At 45.8% G+C, this 17,176-nt stretch overlaps 1 protein-coding gene across 5 annotated transcripts in view; it reads right to left on the bottom strand.

Moving 5' to 3' along the window:
- The window catches only part of MEF2D (myocyte enhancer factor 2D), a 178,196-nt gene that overhangs the window by 105,842 nt on the left and 55,178 nt on the right, over nucleotides 1–17,176 (bottom strand). The window lies entirely within an intron of this gene.

The raw sequence follows: 17,176 nt of genomic DNA, 5'->3' as shown, positions 1-17,176 counted from the left end.
TGAGAGGTAACGCTTGTTACTGAATAACAAATGTTTAGCTCTCTCCAACGTCACCATCTGGAGACAGAGAGGAGACGGCAACCAATTGGTGGAAAAAACAACCGCGCTCGGCTTTACAAGCCTGCAATAATGGCGACAACACCTGCCAATGGCCAACACATTGCCGCATCCCCGCAACATGGCCACACAGCGCTCATGCCAAATGGACCTGGCCTCAGATTGCGGTCATTATTATTGAGCAAGTTATTTATATAACGCACACATATACCGCAGTGCTCCGTACCCTCTGTCCCACATTATCCCTAAGTGATCATAGAACATGGTCTCGAACTATAGGGTCTAAGTACCAAGCCTAGGAGAGAGATAAAGTGGACGGAGATAAAGCACCAACCAATCAGCTCCTGTCATTTTTCAGCATGTAAAGTGACCCTTAGGAGCTGATTTGTTGGTACTTTTACTCTGAGGCGTAGTACATAGCCCCTATATCTCACAGGCATATAGAGACAGAGATCAGCTGAGTCTCTAAACCAGGGATGGGGAACCTCAGGCCCAAGGGCCGTATAAGGCCCCCGGAGTCATTTGGTCTGGCCCTCGGAGCTTTTTTTATGCTAGCCTCATTTGGCTAGCAGGGTGCCTAGAATGGGCTATGCAGAAGGGCAGCCTGGAGCGTCCTTAGGACGCTTGACGGTAACACTGCTGCCCTTACAGCTCCCCGGAGCATTGCTGTCATTACCGGCGATTGTGGCCCCGCCCCTGTGTGACATAACATGGAGGGGGCGTGGCCTGCACCAGGCCCGCAAATGATGTTACATATATCACAAAATGGCCCTCAGCGGAAAAAAGGTTCCCCAACCCTGCTCTAAACCATGTATTCTTTATATATAGGCGCTCCCTAGAAAAGGATAGGTCCACATCTGCGTACATTTTTTAATTTAAATGACGGACTGTAGGGGGTTTTCTCTGTAATAACCATAATATCTATAATCACTGGTTAGATACACTTTGCTACACAGTGTATCTAACAGAATTTAAATTGGACAAATCATCTATACCAGGGGTTTTCGTCATGCGTCGCCTCCAGCTGCTGTGGAACTACACATCCCAGCATGCCCTGCCACAGTTTTGCCATTAGGGCACCAGCGCCTCATACATCCTTTTTCATGCTGGGATGTGTAGTTCCACAGGGCCGCATGCTGAAGACTCCTGATCCATATCACAGGCACCTGGGTGGTTTTTGGGTCATACACACTGTAATATATCAGGCCAAACGTATCAGCCGCGGTAACACTAGACACAGCTAAGTGACTGATTGCTATGGGTTTTTGTGCACATTTGCGCCTTTGAGCAATGTTAGTCTATTACAGGTATCAGCGAGAGAAGTAGGGAGCAGCACGTGCACACACACAGGTACACACACACACACACACACACAGGTACACACACACACTACAATAATTGCTTCTGTACCTTGTGATATGTGATCGAGTAGTAAAGTCCGTTCTGCTATTTTCCCCAGGGCGTTACAAGCTTTCCACCTTTCATTCCCTCCTAACAAAACCCCTTTCACGGCTGCACCCCTGGGTTTCCAGGCCCTGTTTGCCCAATCAAGTAAAAAGTCAAATCCGATAGAGTCTGTTAAGTGAATTAAATTATTAAACAATGGATGAGTCTCAGCTCTCCTGCCTGACAGAGCAATGTTCTCCTTTCCGAGTGAGAGCTTTTCTCTTCCAGTTGTGTAATATTGTTCTGAGCTCAGGCGCTAATCAATGGGAATGCGTGTCCGCCGGTGCTGCCCGCTCATCCACGATGCCTCTGCAAGACCTTAAGCTGTTTAACAAGTCAAGGGGTATTTGTTGTATTGGCAAAGGCTGGTATTCGCCAACACGGGAGGAAAAACCAGTTACTGCTGAAAACTCACAAGGCATCGCATCGTGTTATCCCAACGTTTGTCAGGACAAGCATCCTACCGTGACTGTATCATGAGACACTTACAGGGCAGTGCTTGGATTTGTAACACGTGTTGGTTCCTATTTCTCGAGCTCGGAAACATCGGACATCTCTGTACCAAAGATATGGTGGTGTGAAGACCACCAGGGTTCTAGAGGACCGCTCTTGACCATCTGATATCTTCCGTCACTCCCCTCGTAGTCCCCATTACCTCTGCTAAACTAACCAGCTTAACCCCATTGTTACAGCTCACATCAAACCCTTAAACCAACATTTGCCCCTCAGGACTCCACTGTAGCTGACCAGTATAAAGTGTGAATGCCGCCCAGTAAATTATGCCTGAGCAAGGTCACACTGGGACAAATCTTGCGGATGGTCTAGACCACAGGTTCTCAAACTCGGTCCACACAGTGCATGTTTTCCAGGTCTCCTCACAATCACAAGTGAAATAATTAGCTTCACCTGTGGATCTTTCAAAATGTGTCAGTGAGTAATTAATACACCTGTGCACCTGCTGGGTGACCTGGAAAACGTGACCTGTGTGGGGTCCTGAGGACAGAGTTTGAGAACCACAGGTCTAGACTTAAACCTCCAGTGTTCTCACCGACACCATGATGGCATTAAATACTATTTAATAAAGGTCTTCTCTAGAAACTGAACATGATGCATCCTGTTTGAAAGCATATTTTTCCTGTAGAACTATACCCCACAGCAAGCTTGGCATTACAGCACTTATAGTTCCACACATGCTAATATGTCACATATTTCGGCAGTGTTTATAGTTACTATAAAAATGTTACCATTAAACATTGATCTATAATATTAAGCTGGGTACACACTTGAGCGACAGGCATTCCTTCCGATATCGGAACGAATGCCCTTGAATGGGGATTGCCCGTACATACTGGAATGAGTTAATGAATGACAGAACGATAAGTGCTCTGTCGCTAGCGATAACGCTAGATTTCATGTGCAGCACATCAAACCTAGCGACCATGGCTAGCAGCTGCGGGAGTGCACAATCGCCGCCCGTATACACAGAGTGATGTAGGAGGGGTTTTGTCATTGCAAAACGGTAAATTACCCCGACATCACCCCCGGTGTGTACCCCAGCTTTACACAATGTCGTGTACTGGAAGTTACAAATTATTCACTTTTTTTTTTTTTTTCCCCTCGAATAAATAACCTTGCGGGTTCCATTTACAGAACTTCTGTTACTTTGAGCCCGTCAGAGGCAGCGGATTGGGGAGTTGCTGAATTTTCCTCATTTCAATACATACAAGTGTGGGGCCAAACCAGACAACAGCAAACAAGATGTGAGGGGGGACAGAGCAGGGTGCCCAATTGCACCATGAATGGGCATCTAAGCTCCTGCAACCGAATACTCTGGTTGCGCTGTCGAGAGTGCTGATGTCATACTATATGTCATACTATAGAGCAAAACATTTACCTGTACATATAGTATGATGACCATGAACACAGTGCAATTGAGAAAGTGATGTCCTACCTGCATGATCCTGGATTTTCTTCCTATGCCTTATTTTATCTACATGCATTTACTAAAGTACATCCACCTCTAGGGTTTCTTTCCTAAGGCTCTTAATATCCCCTGTATATGCTGCATGTAGGTCGTTCTAGGCAGGTCTCGTTAGTCTCCTTCTGCAACCTCAGCCGGATTGCCTATTGGCGCCTAATACATCCACGGATCATTTTTCCTTCGGCTCTTCGCACAGAAATGTAATTTGCCCCTCTCCCCAATGAATGAAGTTATCAACAATGCTGGACAGCTGCAAACGGAAGGCACCACTCAGCTGCTGTGCTTGCTGCTCTGTATACTAGGGAAACAGAGACCGTACTATATAATCCGTGATGTATCTGCGAAGATCATTAGTAATGAAGGAACAGAACAGAAAACACAAGCGATGCTGAGAATGTTCAGAGGTGTCTTTTTACCTTTACAGCTCTAAGTATTTGTGTTTTCATTAAAAATGGATCGACACAGAAAAAAAAAATTCTATTTTTTTTTTTTTATTATTATATAAATATTATATGAATATCTATATATTTTTTTTCCCATTTTCTTTTTTTTATTTAAAGATAGATTAGAATTGACGCAGGTAGGTGAACGTGGCTTATAGATCCATTTCCGCACTGGAAAACTGTTCCAAACTGCGTCTGTGGCCATAACGTCAGCTCATTCCCAGGCCCAAGATATTGGCTGCCGGAGGCTCAGTCACACAGGTGGAAGGTGATATCATACTGCTCAGCAGATCACGGATATAAAAACTGTCTCCTCAGCGAGATCTCATTTCCGCACCTTTAATGGCTCCTGTTAGCTTATTTTTTTTTTTTCTCTTTTCAATATTGGTGTAAGAATCACAGCTTGCTTTTCAAGTAACGGCACCTGGAAAACGCTGCCCTTTAATCAAGGTTATGAATGAGACAGACAGAAGATCCAGCGAAGAGCACAGAACCTTGTGGTGCGCTGGGGGAAGTGACTACACAAATTCGTGTCATGGTAAGAGACCACCCAGGGCCCTATCACCTCTCTCTGTGTGTCTCTTATTACCCAGTATTGTTTTATTATGGTTTTGTTCCTAATGCAATATAAATTACACAGCAACGTGGAAAATACCCGTGTATTGTAAATTATTGCACAACAGATAAAAAAAAGGCATAAACTTTAATGATCCAATAGCGATCTAAATATAATCATTACTTAGAAGGGGCCTATCCACTACAAGATCTGAAAACGACGGCACGATTACGACATTGTAATCGTTCAGCAGTTTGTCAGTCTGTGATGAGCCTGCACTGAACGAGCAGTCGCTCAGTGCAGGCTCATCAATCATCTGGCATCATGCTGAGCCTGACGATATATTCAGATTGACCAGCATGTTTAAAAGATGATGGATGTCTAAACGACCAGCGGGCACGCGCATCGCTGGTCATTTTAGACACTTTTGCAAACGATTTGCAAACGATTGAATGATCGTTATCGTTCAACTTAATCGTCTAGTGGATACCCCTCTAAACTGTGAGGTTTGTGTTTAGTTATTTACTAAATGACAATTAATTCCACTCAATAATGAATCCTTTGAACTTTTAAGTGAATAATAATGAAAAAAAAATACATATTATAAATAATCCGTTGCCTTGACGCGCATGCTGAGAGTTGTAAGTCCAGCATCCCTGGTGAAGGCCATGGTATTGTGTTTTCCAACACAAATGAAATGAGGAGCCAATGACCAAATTCACACTATTCAGTATCAGGGTAGGAGATAAGAAAGAGACAGAGGGGGAGGTGGAAAGAGACACACTGGAGATAAGCAGCGCCAGACAAAATCACATTGACGCTCTTTACAAACCTTAAGGACATGATGAAAAATACACTCTCATTTTCTGTACAATAAGGTATCATTCACCATCTGGGAACGATCCCCATATTAGATAGACAGTGGATAAAGAGCTCCGATACTGACCAATCCTCCTTCACACAGTAGAGCGCGCCCACAATTTACTTGCAGTAAGGCAGCCATCTTGTGCGCTGAGGCAATAATGGCATTATTAAAGCAGGAGGCTCTCGGTGCCTCGTGCCTCACTGACACCACTAGTTCCTAGACTATTTATAGACTGCACATTTCATCAGACTTAAGTGTGCGTGTGGCGGGCCCACTGTTACCCACTGCCAATATCATCTATGTTTATAGGTAAGACCATAAATTCACTACTCCCTGTAAATGGCTCATTTTAGGAGGGGTTTCCATGTGCCGGCATAATCTATGCCGTGTCAGGGAACAGTACCTTGGCCACGAAGATGGTTGCTGGGCCCTTGGCACCCAATACTTCTTTCTATAGGAGATAGCGGAGATAGAGGGATGAGAAGCGGGGAAATGATGAGATAAAGAGGATGAGCGACAGGGAAGTTACAAAATGAATGATGACAAAAATTAGAGGAATACGAGAAGGAGAGGGGAAAACGAGTGCAAATGAGTGTTTCCCGGAGGTTTCCCTATTCTAATAGAGGAAGTATAACCAAGTGTTACATAGGACATTGTGTGTTGTTCATTCCATTCTGGAAACACAGAGCAGACACTATTTAGGTTTACACACATATAAGATAGCATTAAATAGTTCCCAGGGTATTGTTATTTCCCCTTTGTGTGTGTCTAACATAAACTACTATGACATGGATGGAAGAAATATATTGTGTTACCTAGTTTGTACGTTAAAGCACAGTTGCCATTTTTGCACTTCCCTTCCCCATAATCCCTAAATCTCCTCCAAAACCCTCCTGTCGATCTCACTAAAATGGGATACACCTTTCACAATATGTTAGCTTGGGCGTACGGAACACGTGTGAGGTCACTGAGGAGCAACCGGTTCTGGGATAGATAGATAGATAGATAGATAGATAGATAGATAGATAGATAGATAGATAGATAGATAGATAGATAGATAGATAGATAGATAGATAGATAGAATATCTTGTTTATAATTCTTTATCAACAGGTTTAGATCCAGAAACAAAGTGCGAATAAGAGACAGCGGAGGAGAGGAAACGGTGACAGAGGGAGGGAAAGACGTTTGAGAGGTGATGGAAGGAGGGGAGAGAAGCGAGGAGACAGTCCGGAGAGGTAAAGAAGGAGTGAGGGAGAATGAAAGGAGGTGAGACAGGATGACATAGCGGATGGGGTTTGGGAGAAAAGTGTCAGAGGAGAGAGTAATAAATAGGGGGTAGGTGTAGAGAGAAAACACATGAGCAGCAGCAGGAGAGTAATAAAAGCATATGAGAAAAGAGACAACAAGGACAGCTAGGAATGGAACTATAGGACAAAACATACAGAGAAGAGAACAGAAAAAAGATGAAATGAAACTGGTTATGGAGACGGATATGTGGAGTCAGGGGGGTGATGACCTATGGCCCTGGGGTCACCTATACAGCCTCCTGCAATCTAGCCCCAATGCCAGTTGTCACGGATAACCTGCCTGTCTATCACCATGGTCAGGACATCTAGACAAACAAAAAGACCAGCACTACAAATACAATTTACCATGTATAAGCCAGAGGCTTGCTGGCGAACAACAGGATCCAGCATGCCCAGACAGCCCAAAGCACCACAGGTTGACAGGGCATGCTGAGACTTGTAGTGCCACCAGAGCTTACGAGTCGAAGGTTACCTAAGCCTAATGCAACAAAGGGCCTGTAACCATTCCTAATGCTCACCTTTCTTTTCATTAAGTCAAGATATGAACATAAATGAATGATGGCAAAACCTGCCCCCATAATTCTAAACTTTCTCTAATATTAAATCTTCATTTTATTTACATTTCTCCATCTTCATGAAAGAAAACAACCTCTAGCATTTTACCTTTATTTTTTCCAGAGAACAAAGAACCTTATTACTTGTATCCATTAGAAGGAAGGAAAATAAGCTGCCAACACCAGAGACAGCGCCCCTAGTGGACAAGAGCATTAATAATTAAAAAAATGTCAGGCTAAGAATTAAAAAAAACTTATCCAGTATTTTACTTTGCTATTTCACTTTTTAAAAGAAACAAAAACTCATGGATAAACTAGAATGAGCAAAATGGTGCGACATGACCATCTATACACAACAATGAAAAAGTTTCAATGAACAAATTACAGATTTATAGAATATTCAGTGTCAAGGGGCAAATTCCTAATTATTTTATGCCACGTTGGCCATACGTGTGCCCATATGCCCAGCGATACCGCCTACCTCTTACCGATTAGGGCTCAAAATCAAGAAAATTATCTGAGTAAAACCAAATGGATCGATTTGGGATATGCCCTTATATCCAATCAGTAGATAACCACAGCTGGCTAATGTTGGCAATAATCCGCTAATGAAACGTCATCCAGCTGCACCGCCAAAGCGCCAAATAACCAACAGCAAGTTTGCCAAACTACAAAACAACCCCTGTCCCCCAGAGCCCAGGGATAGTTCATATATGGCCTAGTTTCAATAGAGGTAGAGACGACTTTGACCTTATCACCAGCTATATACAGCGAGTTTACATATTCTAATACAAATCACAATTAAACAATTATTTTAGGCCGATCTGGACAGTGTAAGGCAACAATTGGACTGGTTAAAACCATCGCCTTTCGACTCGGGAGCAATTTAGTGGTGTCCACCATACAGTGGGTTCAGCTACAATTCCTGTCCCAGTAGCCATTGTTTATCTCTATACTTGACGCAACCTGTGCACGTAAAACGTGTCGCATACTAAATTAGCTTGGTCCGGCTCTTTGGTGATGATGGGTGACTCTCCCCTGTGGTAAATCGGAAACTGTCCCCCTCATTAGGGAAGTTAATAGATGGAACTGGCAGACAGCTAACAAAAAGAAATGATCTGTTGGCAAGGACTTCTCTTGTGCATGCAGCTTACGCATTGCTACCCCATCCAGCACCCCAGAGCAACACGGCACGCCGAGGTCCAGGGCCTGACACTGTGACCGTTAAAAGAGCCACGACTTTCGTTTTAACTGTCCAACTTCCTTTTTACACATAGGGAAGTGAAACTGGCAGATGTTTGATGAGCAAGGATGCAAAGGCAAGAGAGGCAGGGTGTGAAGACGCAACATTGTAAGAGGAAAATACAGAAAAATGTGATAGTCACCATGATTTGCTTTGTAAAATAAGAAAATTTACAACTACAGCGATGGCGGACTTGTGGAGCCCACAATGACTGGGTTCAATCTGAACGTCGCCATGCTGTGACTGAGTAAATAGGATATAAATGGTAGGAAAAACTTATTAAATATTCACCAAAGGATGTTTCGTTGAGCTTTTCAAGCCGTACCACATAGACATCCTGTCTGACTAACACTAGATGAAAGATATGGGGCTTATTCACATAAGGTTCTACGCGAGCTGCATTCCAATCAGAACAGAACCTATAACAGGATAGAGAGTACAGTTGACAGAAGTGACATAGGCGATGTGCATGTGACCACAAGATGCAGATACCATTTCCTTGCAGCCACCGATGAGCTACATGTCATACTACTGTCTGTGTGGACAGCGGATGCAGCGTGGTGCAGAAGTTGATGGGTATCCATACCGCACTGCTTCTTCCACAGATTTCCAGGCAAAACACAACTTGTGGGGCAAGTCCTTGGATTTGCCAGTAGTGCAGAGTAGGGGTTATTAAACATGCGTCCCTCCAGCTGCTGTGGTACTACACATCCCAGCAGACAGTTCCGCTATCAAAGCGTCTGATTAGTAAGCTATACACATCTACCGACCATCCGCTCGATGTCTGGGCTAACATCACAACTGGGTGGGCACTTAAATTTGCTCGCCCAGTGTTGTAAGGTCAGCGGGTCCATGAAACCAGTGTACGTACGGTTGGCGGGACGCCCGTACACACAGGCAGATGCACCAATGTATCTTCATGATATATTTGACACATAGGGAAAGCCGTGTTCTAAGGATGTCCACTCCCATGCACCACACCAGAACTCTGATAACAGGCATCAAAATACAGTTCGATCACTGGTTTCCTGCGTAAAAGATGGTTGCCTGGCACAGCGCCCCCTATGTAATGCCTCTAACGTCACGTCTGGCATGGCGTCCCCTAACGTCACGTCTCATACAGCACCCCTAATGTCCTGCGTGACACAGTGCCCCCTAAAGTTCTGCCTGATACAGCACTCCTAAAGTTCTGCTTGACACAGCTCCCCATACGTCACATCTCATACAGCACCCCTAACGTCTGGCGTGACACTGCACCCCAAAATTTCTTCCTGATACAGCACCCCTAACCAGGGGCAGAACTATGGGAGACAATGGAGGAGCCTGCCGTCGGGCTCCTGCTCTGGAGGGGCACCTCCTCCATTGTCCACCGTCACAGCCGCCTAATACATGGCTCAATAATGGCACCCCTTCCCGGCACCTGAGAAGCCACCATACACTAGTGGAGAGCCCCATGTCAGACCATCAGCTGCTGCCTTCGTCTATCTATAGCCTGTTAGAATGCGAATTGCTACATTACAGTGTCAGCGGGTGTTACCGGGGGGGGGTGGGGGGCACGAAATTATAACTTGCCTCCGGGCGTCTGGGATGAACTTACGCCACTGCCCCTAACGTCATATATTATAAAGGCACCCCTCATCCTGCATGACACAGCACCCCCTAACGTTCTACCTGTCAGCTCCACTAACGTCACATCTCATACAGCACCCCTAACGTCCGGCGTGACACTGCACCCCCAAATTTCTGCCTGACACAGCGCCCCTATCATCATATATTATAAAGCACCCCTCATCCTGCGTGACACAGCGCCCCCTAACGTCCGGCCCGACACAGCGCCCCTGACGTCCGGCCCGACACAGCGCCCCTAACGTACGGCCCGACACAGCGCCCCTAACGTACGGCCCGACACAGCGCCCCTAACGTACGGCCCGACACAGCGCCCCTAAACGTCCCTGCCTGACAGCGCCCCTAACGTCCCTGCCTGACACAGCGCCCCTAACGTCCCTGCCTGACACAGCGCCCCTAACGTCCTGCCTGACACAGCGCCCCTAACGTCCTGCCTGACACAGCGCCCCTAACGTCCTGCCTGACACAGCGCCCCTAACGTCCTGCCTGACACAGCGCCCCTAACGTCCTGCCTGACACAGCGCCCCTAACGTCCTGCCTGACACAGCGCCCCTAACGTCCTGCCTGACACAGCGCCCCTAACGTCCTGCCTGACACAGCGCCCCTAACGTCCTGCCTGACACAGCGCCCCTAACGTCCTGCCTGACACAGCGCCCCTAACGTCCTGCCTGACACAGCGCCCCTAACGTCCTGCCTGACATAGCGCCCCTAATGTCCTGCCTGACACAGCGCCCCTAATGTCCTGCCTGACACAGCGCCCCTAACGTCCTGTCCGACACAGTGCCCCAAACGTCCTGTATGACACAGGGTCCCTAAAGACCTGACCACCACAGTGCACCTAGCATCAGAACTTCTGACTGGCATCAGCCTCTGAATTTGCAGGGTAATATAGGTTTTACCACCTTCTAGTTGATTCAAAATAATAAAGTTGCAATAAAAAAATACTCATAAAAAGTAAAAAATTATAAAGTGAATCCTGAATCCCTGTAATTGTTAGGACACAACTTAGCTTCACTTAAAAAAAACCTCTACTTGCATTTTGTATGTAGACTAGAACTGCATTGAGAATTTTAAATGTTTCATAAACTGTAATATGTGAGAAATATAGATGCACAATTCTTGTGTCATTCATTTTTAAAAATCTTGTTAATGATACATTTATTGCTTTTACATACAGCGGCAGCTAAACCTTTATCTAATAGCAATTATATTCATTACAAAGGGTTTGTTTTGCAAATGTTGGGGCCTTATATGAACAGAAGCAACAGCTTCTGTTTTTCTCAGTGGTAAAACGGTATTACACACAGTTTTCTTCATGGCAACCACAGTCACGTGGCATAAGATATAGTGAGCAGACAGCAAGGGGCGGACTCAAGAGAGTACACGCTGGGCCCCCCCCCCTCTAATGGCAGACAAGGGGACAGGTCTCTGCTGCATGAAAGCCAGCGCAGGCCCTGTGTCTGTGTCTAACACAGGCCGCACTGGCTGTAGGTAAGAAGGTGGGCAGGGTGAAGATGCAGGGGAGCTAGGAGGAGGATCGCCGCGGAGGGGGGCTGTCATTTATAGTACTCGGCTGGCGCCGCGTCAGCCAACCAGGTGCAGACTATGGAGGCCAGCAATCCAACACAAGGAGGTGGCCAGTAGAAGGAGAGGACACAGCACCATAGTTTGCAGAGGGGTGGCAATGTGAGTGGTGATGGGGGCAGTGATAGCTGTAAATGGAAGCCGTTTAGGAGGGCAGTGTGAGCCGTTAGGGGGGAAAGCGTGAGTGGTGACGGGGGTTGGACAGTGAGTGGTGAGTAGGGGCAGTGTGAGGGGGGCAGTGATAACTATGAGTGGGGGAATCGAGCTGTGAGGGGAGGCAGATTGATCTGGAGGGGCAGTGAGCTTTTATGCGTAGGGCAGTAAGCTGTAATGGGGGCAGTAAGCTGTGAGTGAGGGCAGTGTTACAAGGGCAGTGTCAGCTGTTAGGAGGGAAAGCGTGAGCAGTGAGTGGGGTCAGTGCAGCCTAAGAGAGGGGGCAGTGTAATCAGGACCTGATTCAGACCCGCTCGCTAAGGCGAGCAATTTTCGGCCATCTGCGCATGCGTATAATTCGCAGTGCGCGTGCGCAAGCCATTCACTGCAATCTGATTTTGGTTGCACGTAAGCCACTATCAGGTCGCTGCTTTGAGTGACAGATAGCGCCGTTTGTGTGAGGTAACAGGGGAAGGTGCTTGTGAACAGTGGAGTGGATGTGCGAACGCAGGCGTGTCAGGCCGCCAAAACGCCGTTTACAGGGGTTGCATAATTAGCAAAGTAGTATCATTGTACAAGTCACCTGCATGTAATTTAGCCAACATTGATCGCTGTGCTCGCGGCAGGCTAAGGCAACCCCAAGGGTTGCGAGCAGCTCTGATGGCTTACGATGGTCCGGATTAATCCTTAATTTCCCGGAGATGACGTGTGTTCCAAGTGGCAATGGGGCGTCTTTAGACACTTGCGAGCGCATTTTGCCGTAGCTCGCTAAAACAAAGTGGGCGTCCATAGGTGATGCAGTGCGAGTGCTTAATTTAAATATCCAGCCCCATTTTGCCAGCGCACGATCGCATCTTGCGAGCGGGTCTGAATGTGAGAGGGGGCAGTGTGAGCTAGAATAGAGAAGTCATACCCCCAAGTCCAGTAAAATAGGTGATCGATTATCCAGTAGGCTACTGTGGGCTAAAGCCATCTTCAGGTGGCCTCATCTGCCAGGGCCAAGCACCGGAATGCTTTGCATTCTGGAACCAAGTAGATTTGACAATTATGCAGCCCCAACAGAAACCTATTGCTGTTGGAAATGGGACTGTGGCAGATATCAGAGATGGGGGTAGGCAGCATGTGGCACTCAGCTGCTGTTTAACTACACATCCAACCCTCCCCCCCCCCCACCCTAACAGCAAAACAGTGACAGGGCATTGTGATACGTGCAGTTCCACAGCAGCTGTGATGTACCAAGTGGGTTTGAACATTGCCTCCAATGCCAACACCACCACATGTCAGTCAGCTTGTTCAACTTCTGTTACCCCAATGCTGCTCTCTACATAACAATAAACTGCTTTGGGGGTAATTCTATGAGCAGCGATGTATGGGTGATGTGACACTGGGACGGGGTTTGTATGCTGGCAATGGCATCCTACATGGTGCATTTTACCTCAAATCCCCAAAGGCGTGCACGGACATCACGATGTAGGCCAAGTATGTACATTGCCTTTTGGTGCTGCCTAAATACTGACCAGTGTGACATGTTATTTTCCAATCACAGCAGCGTCTGATCAATCTGCCGAAAAGGAGAACGCGGGATATTTCTGCTGCTTATTGAGAAACGCGGTGCTAGGAGAACTCACACGCGGTGCAAGGAGAACTCACACGCGGTGCAAGGAGAACTCACACGCGGTGCTAGGAGAACTCACACGCGGTGCTAGGAGAACTCACACGCGGTGCTAGGAGAACTCACACGCTGGCACAAAGTACGTGTTTCCAGTTGCCTGCGTCCTGTCATTATTCATGCACTAGCTGTATAGAACGTAGAAACATGTATCTTACATGGAAATGCCGCCATTATCTTCCAGCTGTGAAGTGTTTCTCGCTAATATTAAGAGCTGGAATACTGAAAGGGTTAAAAGCCTGGCTACACTGCTAATTAAGAAAGTAAGCACTCGACCCGCATTTAACGGAAATAATTACTAGATTGTTTTCTTTACTAATTTCTCTTGTACATAGCAACCCTAAGCGGAGATACCTGGGGTGGCAGCGCGGGGAACAGAGTAATGATTAACCCACGGAAGCTGGAGCTGATAAGCACAGGGTGCTCGGAGACGTGTAAACTGCTTAAACGTGAATTAAACATCCCACTCCGATGCCATCTAAGAGGACATCATGGTCTGATAAAACTAAAAACAAGCGTCAGGCAGCCATTTTGTTGGTTAAAACCAATATACAGCCGGATGTTCCCCGATAATTAAGGATCCATCTTGCTGCGCAGAGCGGCAGTGGATACAAAATGACCGTAGCAATTCAACATTGCTCTGGTGTGGGGACAGCTGATCCGTGGTGTGTGGGTTTACGCATCCGCACAAAGAACCCGGCAGTCGACAGAGGAATCCGAGCAAGGGCGGAGGGATTCAAATGGAAGCATCATTGCAACCCGGGACTACTTCCCATAGGAAGGAGCAGAGCATGGAGAACGTACACCATCTGAAGATGGCGTCCATGCTCACAATGTAATTGTAGGGGGACCATGCTCTGCTTCGGGGATGACAGGTAAGCAGTAAATTTCAGTGAAATCTATGGTGTTACCCTGTTTAATGATTTGGAACAAAAAAAACGTAACCACTTTCCTGGCATGGTCACATCGATTGCCAACAATGCGACCGGTCAGAAATACCCACTGGGCGGCTGCTGGAATATAATCTTCCAGCAACCGCCAATTGCAGAGGGACCTCGCGCGCCGCCCCCCTTGGCTAACGCCAAGGGCGCCCCAGACTTACCTACCTATATGCGAATCTGGTTATGCACATCATTTCTACGCCGTTTATGCCTTTTATTTGTTCTTATTCACGTTCCCCATAATTTAGGTGAGAAGCGGCAGCACTGCTTTTGTGACAAAAACACATGGGATTGTGTAGTACTCCGAATAGCTGTGGCTTGCCACATCAAACAGTGATAGCTGATCGCTTTTAATGCTTTGACAAAAAGTTGCCCATGTGACACGGTGTGACGGGTTCTTTCCCCTTCAGCTTTGAAGATTTTTTTTTTTTTTGCTATGCCAATTTTTTTTTAGATAATGTACATACACATTCCTTCTTCTGCAGCGGCAAGTGCGGAATGGAAAAGCGTGCAAATGGACGTCTCGTGCTAAATACCGGCACCCCCCCCCCCCAGATCACCAGCAGCTGGGGCAATTTTGCCTGCCCATTGCAGCCCCCTCAGTAGTCCATGCCACTACTCTCCTCCAGTGGTTCATTACTGCACAGCTGACACACTATAAACTTATTTCCATGGACATTTTATTGCCGGATAGGTGTACAGATTGAAAAAAAATAGGGATAATTATTAGAAGCATATTACGGGTAACTGGCAGAGTGGAGCACGAAAAGAAAATTGGGCATTTGAAATTGTAAATTTGAAAAGAGGAAACGTCCTTATTCCGTAATCGAAACAACTTCTAAAAATCTTAATGACAACGGTACGGTTTTGTCTCCGATGCGAGAGCAGTCGGGCTGCATATACACACGGTTTGACATTAAGAGGCCGATTTGGACGCAAAGTGGCTGAATTTGCAGATAACGGCGTTAGACTAATTATGCTAATGTGAGTATCTGTAGGGCTAACGCCAGGATCTGTGCGGATTCAAGCATAAAGCTGCTCCTCCCATTGTTTTCCCGGCCACATCTGCAACAGTCCTTAGCATAGGCACTTACACACAGCCCCATGCTAGGTGCCAGAGTCAGGCTTACCTTCCCCGTACGCACGGAACCCTAGCTACACACCTGCGACACTCCCACAAGAGTGTCGTGCGATCACATTATCGCAAACTCATTGTCGCTGCCACGCTCCTACCCCAAACTGCCTATTTCATGGTAACGGAAAGCAATGCCTGCACCCAAAAGCTTACCATCTACAGCATTGCAAATACTGACAGGCTTGTTACATCCTGCAAACACGTGTCCAAGCACCACGCTGTACTCCAATGTTACCTAGTGGTCTTCTAGCACAGCCGCCTACGATCATTTATGGAGAACAGATTATTGTATTGCAACTAAGGGTCGGATTAAATTGGCAGCAAAATCGGCCGATATTCGCCAAAAAAACCTGTGAAAACAGATGAAAAGATTTTACCATCCCAGAGCAGGTGAAGAAAAATGCAGAATCCCTATTTTTGACTAAAAAAATGTGGGGATTTCTTTCAAAACTAATAATAAAATACCCCACATTTTTTAACGTTTTTTAAAAGTGTGTTTTTTCCGACAAAAAAATATACTTGCATCCATTTTAACGTACCCCAAATTTACGTGGAACAGTAATTTCCTGGAAACAATTGCTCTCTATAGTTTTAACGTTTTTACATATACGCAAATTGACACCAACCAACACAATTTAAATCCCGTAAATACTTTTATTTACGGTCAATAATACACTTATAAATTATTTTCCGATGTACGTCAGCCATTTTTTGGGGTAAAGATGCAATTTCCTGACTTTTTTGACTATTTTCACTTGTTTTTTTTGCACCTCTCATTTTCGACTGGTTCTTTTTTTGGGGCGAAAATCGGCCGATTTCGCAGCTAATTGAATCCGGCCATAAAAGGGAAACTGCATTTAACAGCAATAGGAGTTCTCTTGCTGCAATAAAACAAGTCTTGCTAAAGGAATCTAAGGCTTAACACAAGAAGTCCAAACCAGTGACTTGTCCGTGCCCAATTACAACTTTGGAAAGGACCCCTAGGAGATTAATTTAAAATATCTGCAGGACAACAGTGTGTTCCAAGGCAGACGGCAGCAATTTCATTTTATTTTTATTATGAATTTTTTAAACAAAAAGTACCCCAGGCTGTTCTCTTGTTCCCGCCTTCATCAATAGATGAAAATTTAAAGAAAGAAATAAAAATAAAAACAAAAAGGAAAAACTATTTATTTTCATTCATAATTCATGCATTTACGCAGCCTGCGGGTTAAAGTAAAGGCATGTTAAGCAGGGCTTTGTAAACCGTGGCAGAAGTCCTAACCACTTTTAATAATGCTGTGCTGATATCATTTGGGAACATGAGCAAAGCATGCTGGGAAAGGCTCTGTTCTGTGCCAGGGACGATGTGGGCACTCGAAAGCCGTTCATTGTTACAAATTAAGGCACAGGGTTATCGATGAATACAGAGAACGGGGTCTTTATTGACCATTGGAATTATAAACATTATATGAAGATTTGACTCATTAAAAAAATTATATACGTTTGATGAAGATTTGACTCCCATTACATTACACGTACACTGGGCTGGTGTGCCTGTGTCTTCTGTTATATGAGATATAGTACAAGGGCATTACTAATTGCACGTAGACACGTCCATGAGCATCTGGGAAAA

Source organism: Taudactylus pleione, unplaced genomic scaffold, assembly GCF_031769625.1.
Source record: "Taudactylus pleione unplaced genomic scaffold, aTauple2 ptg000490l, whole genome shotgun sequence".
Lineage (NCBI taxonomy): Eukaryota > Metazoa > Chordata > Amphibia > Anura > Myobatrachidae > Taudactylus > Taudactylus pleione.
The sequence above is the reverse complement of the archived record's forward strand: the minus strand, read 5'-3'. Positions and strand labels throughout refer to the sequence as shown.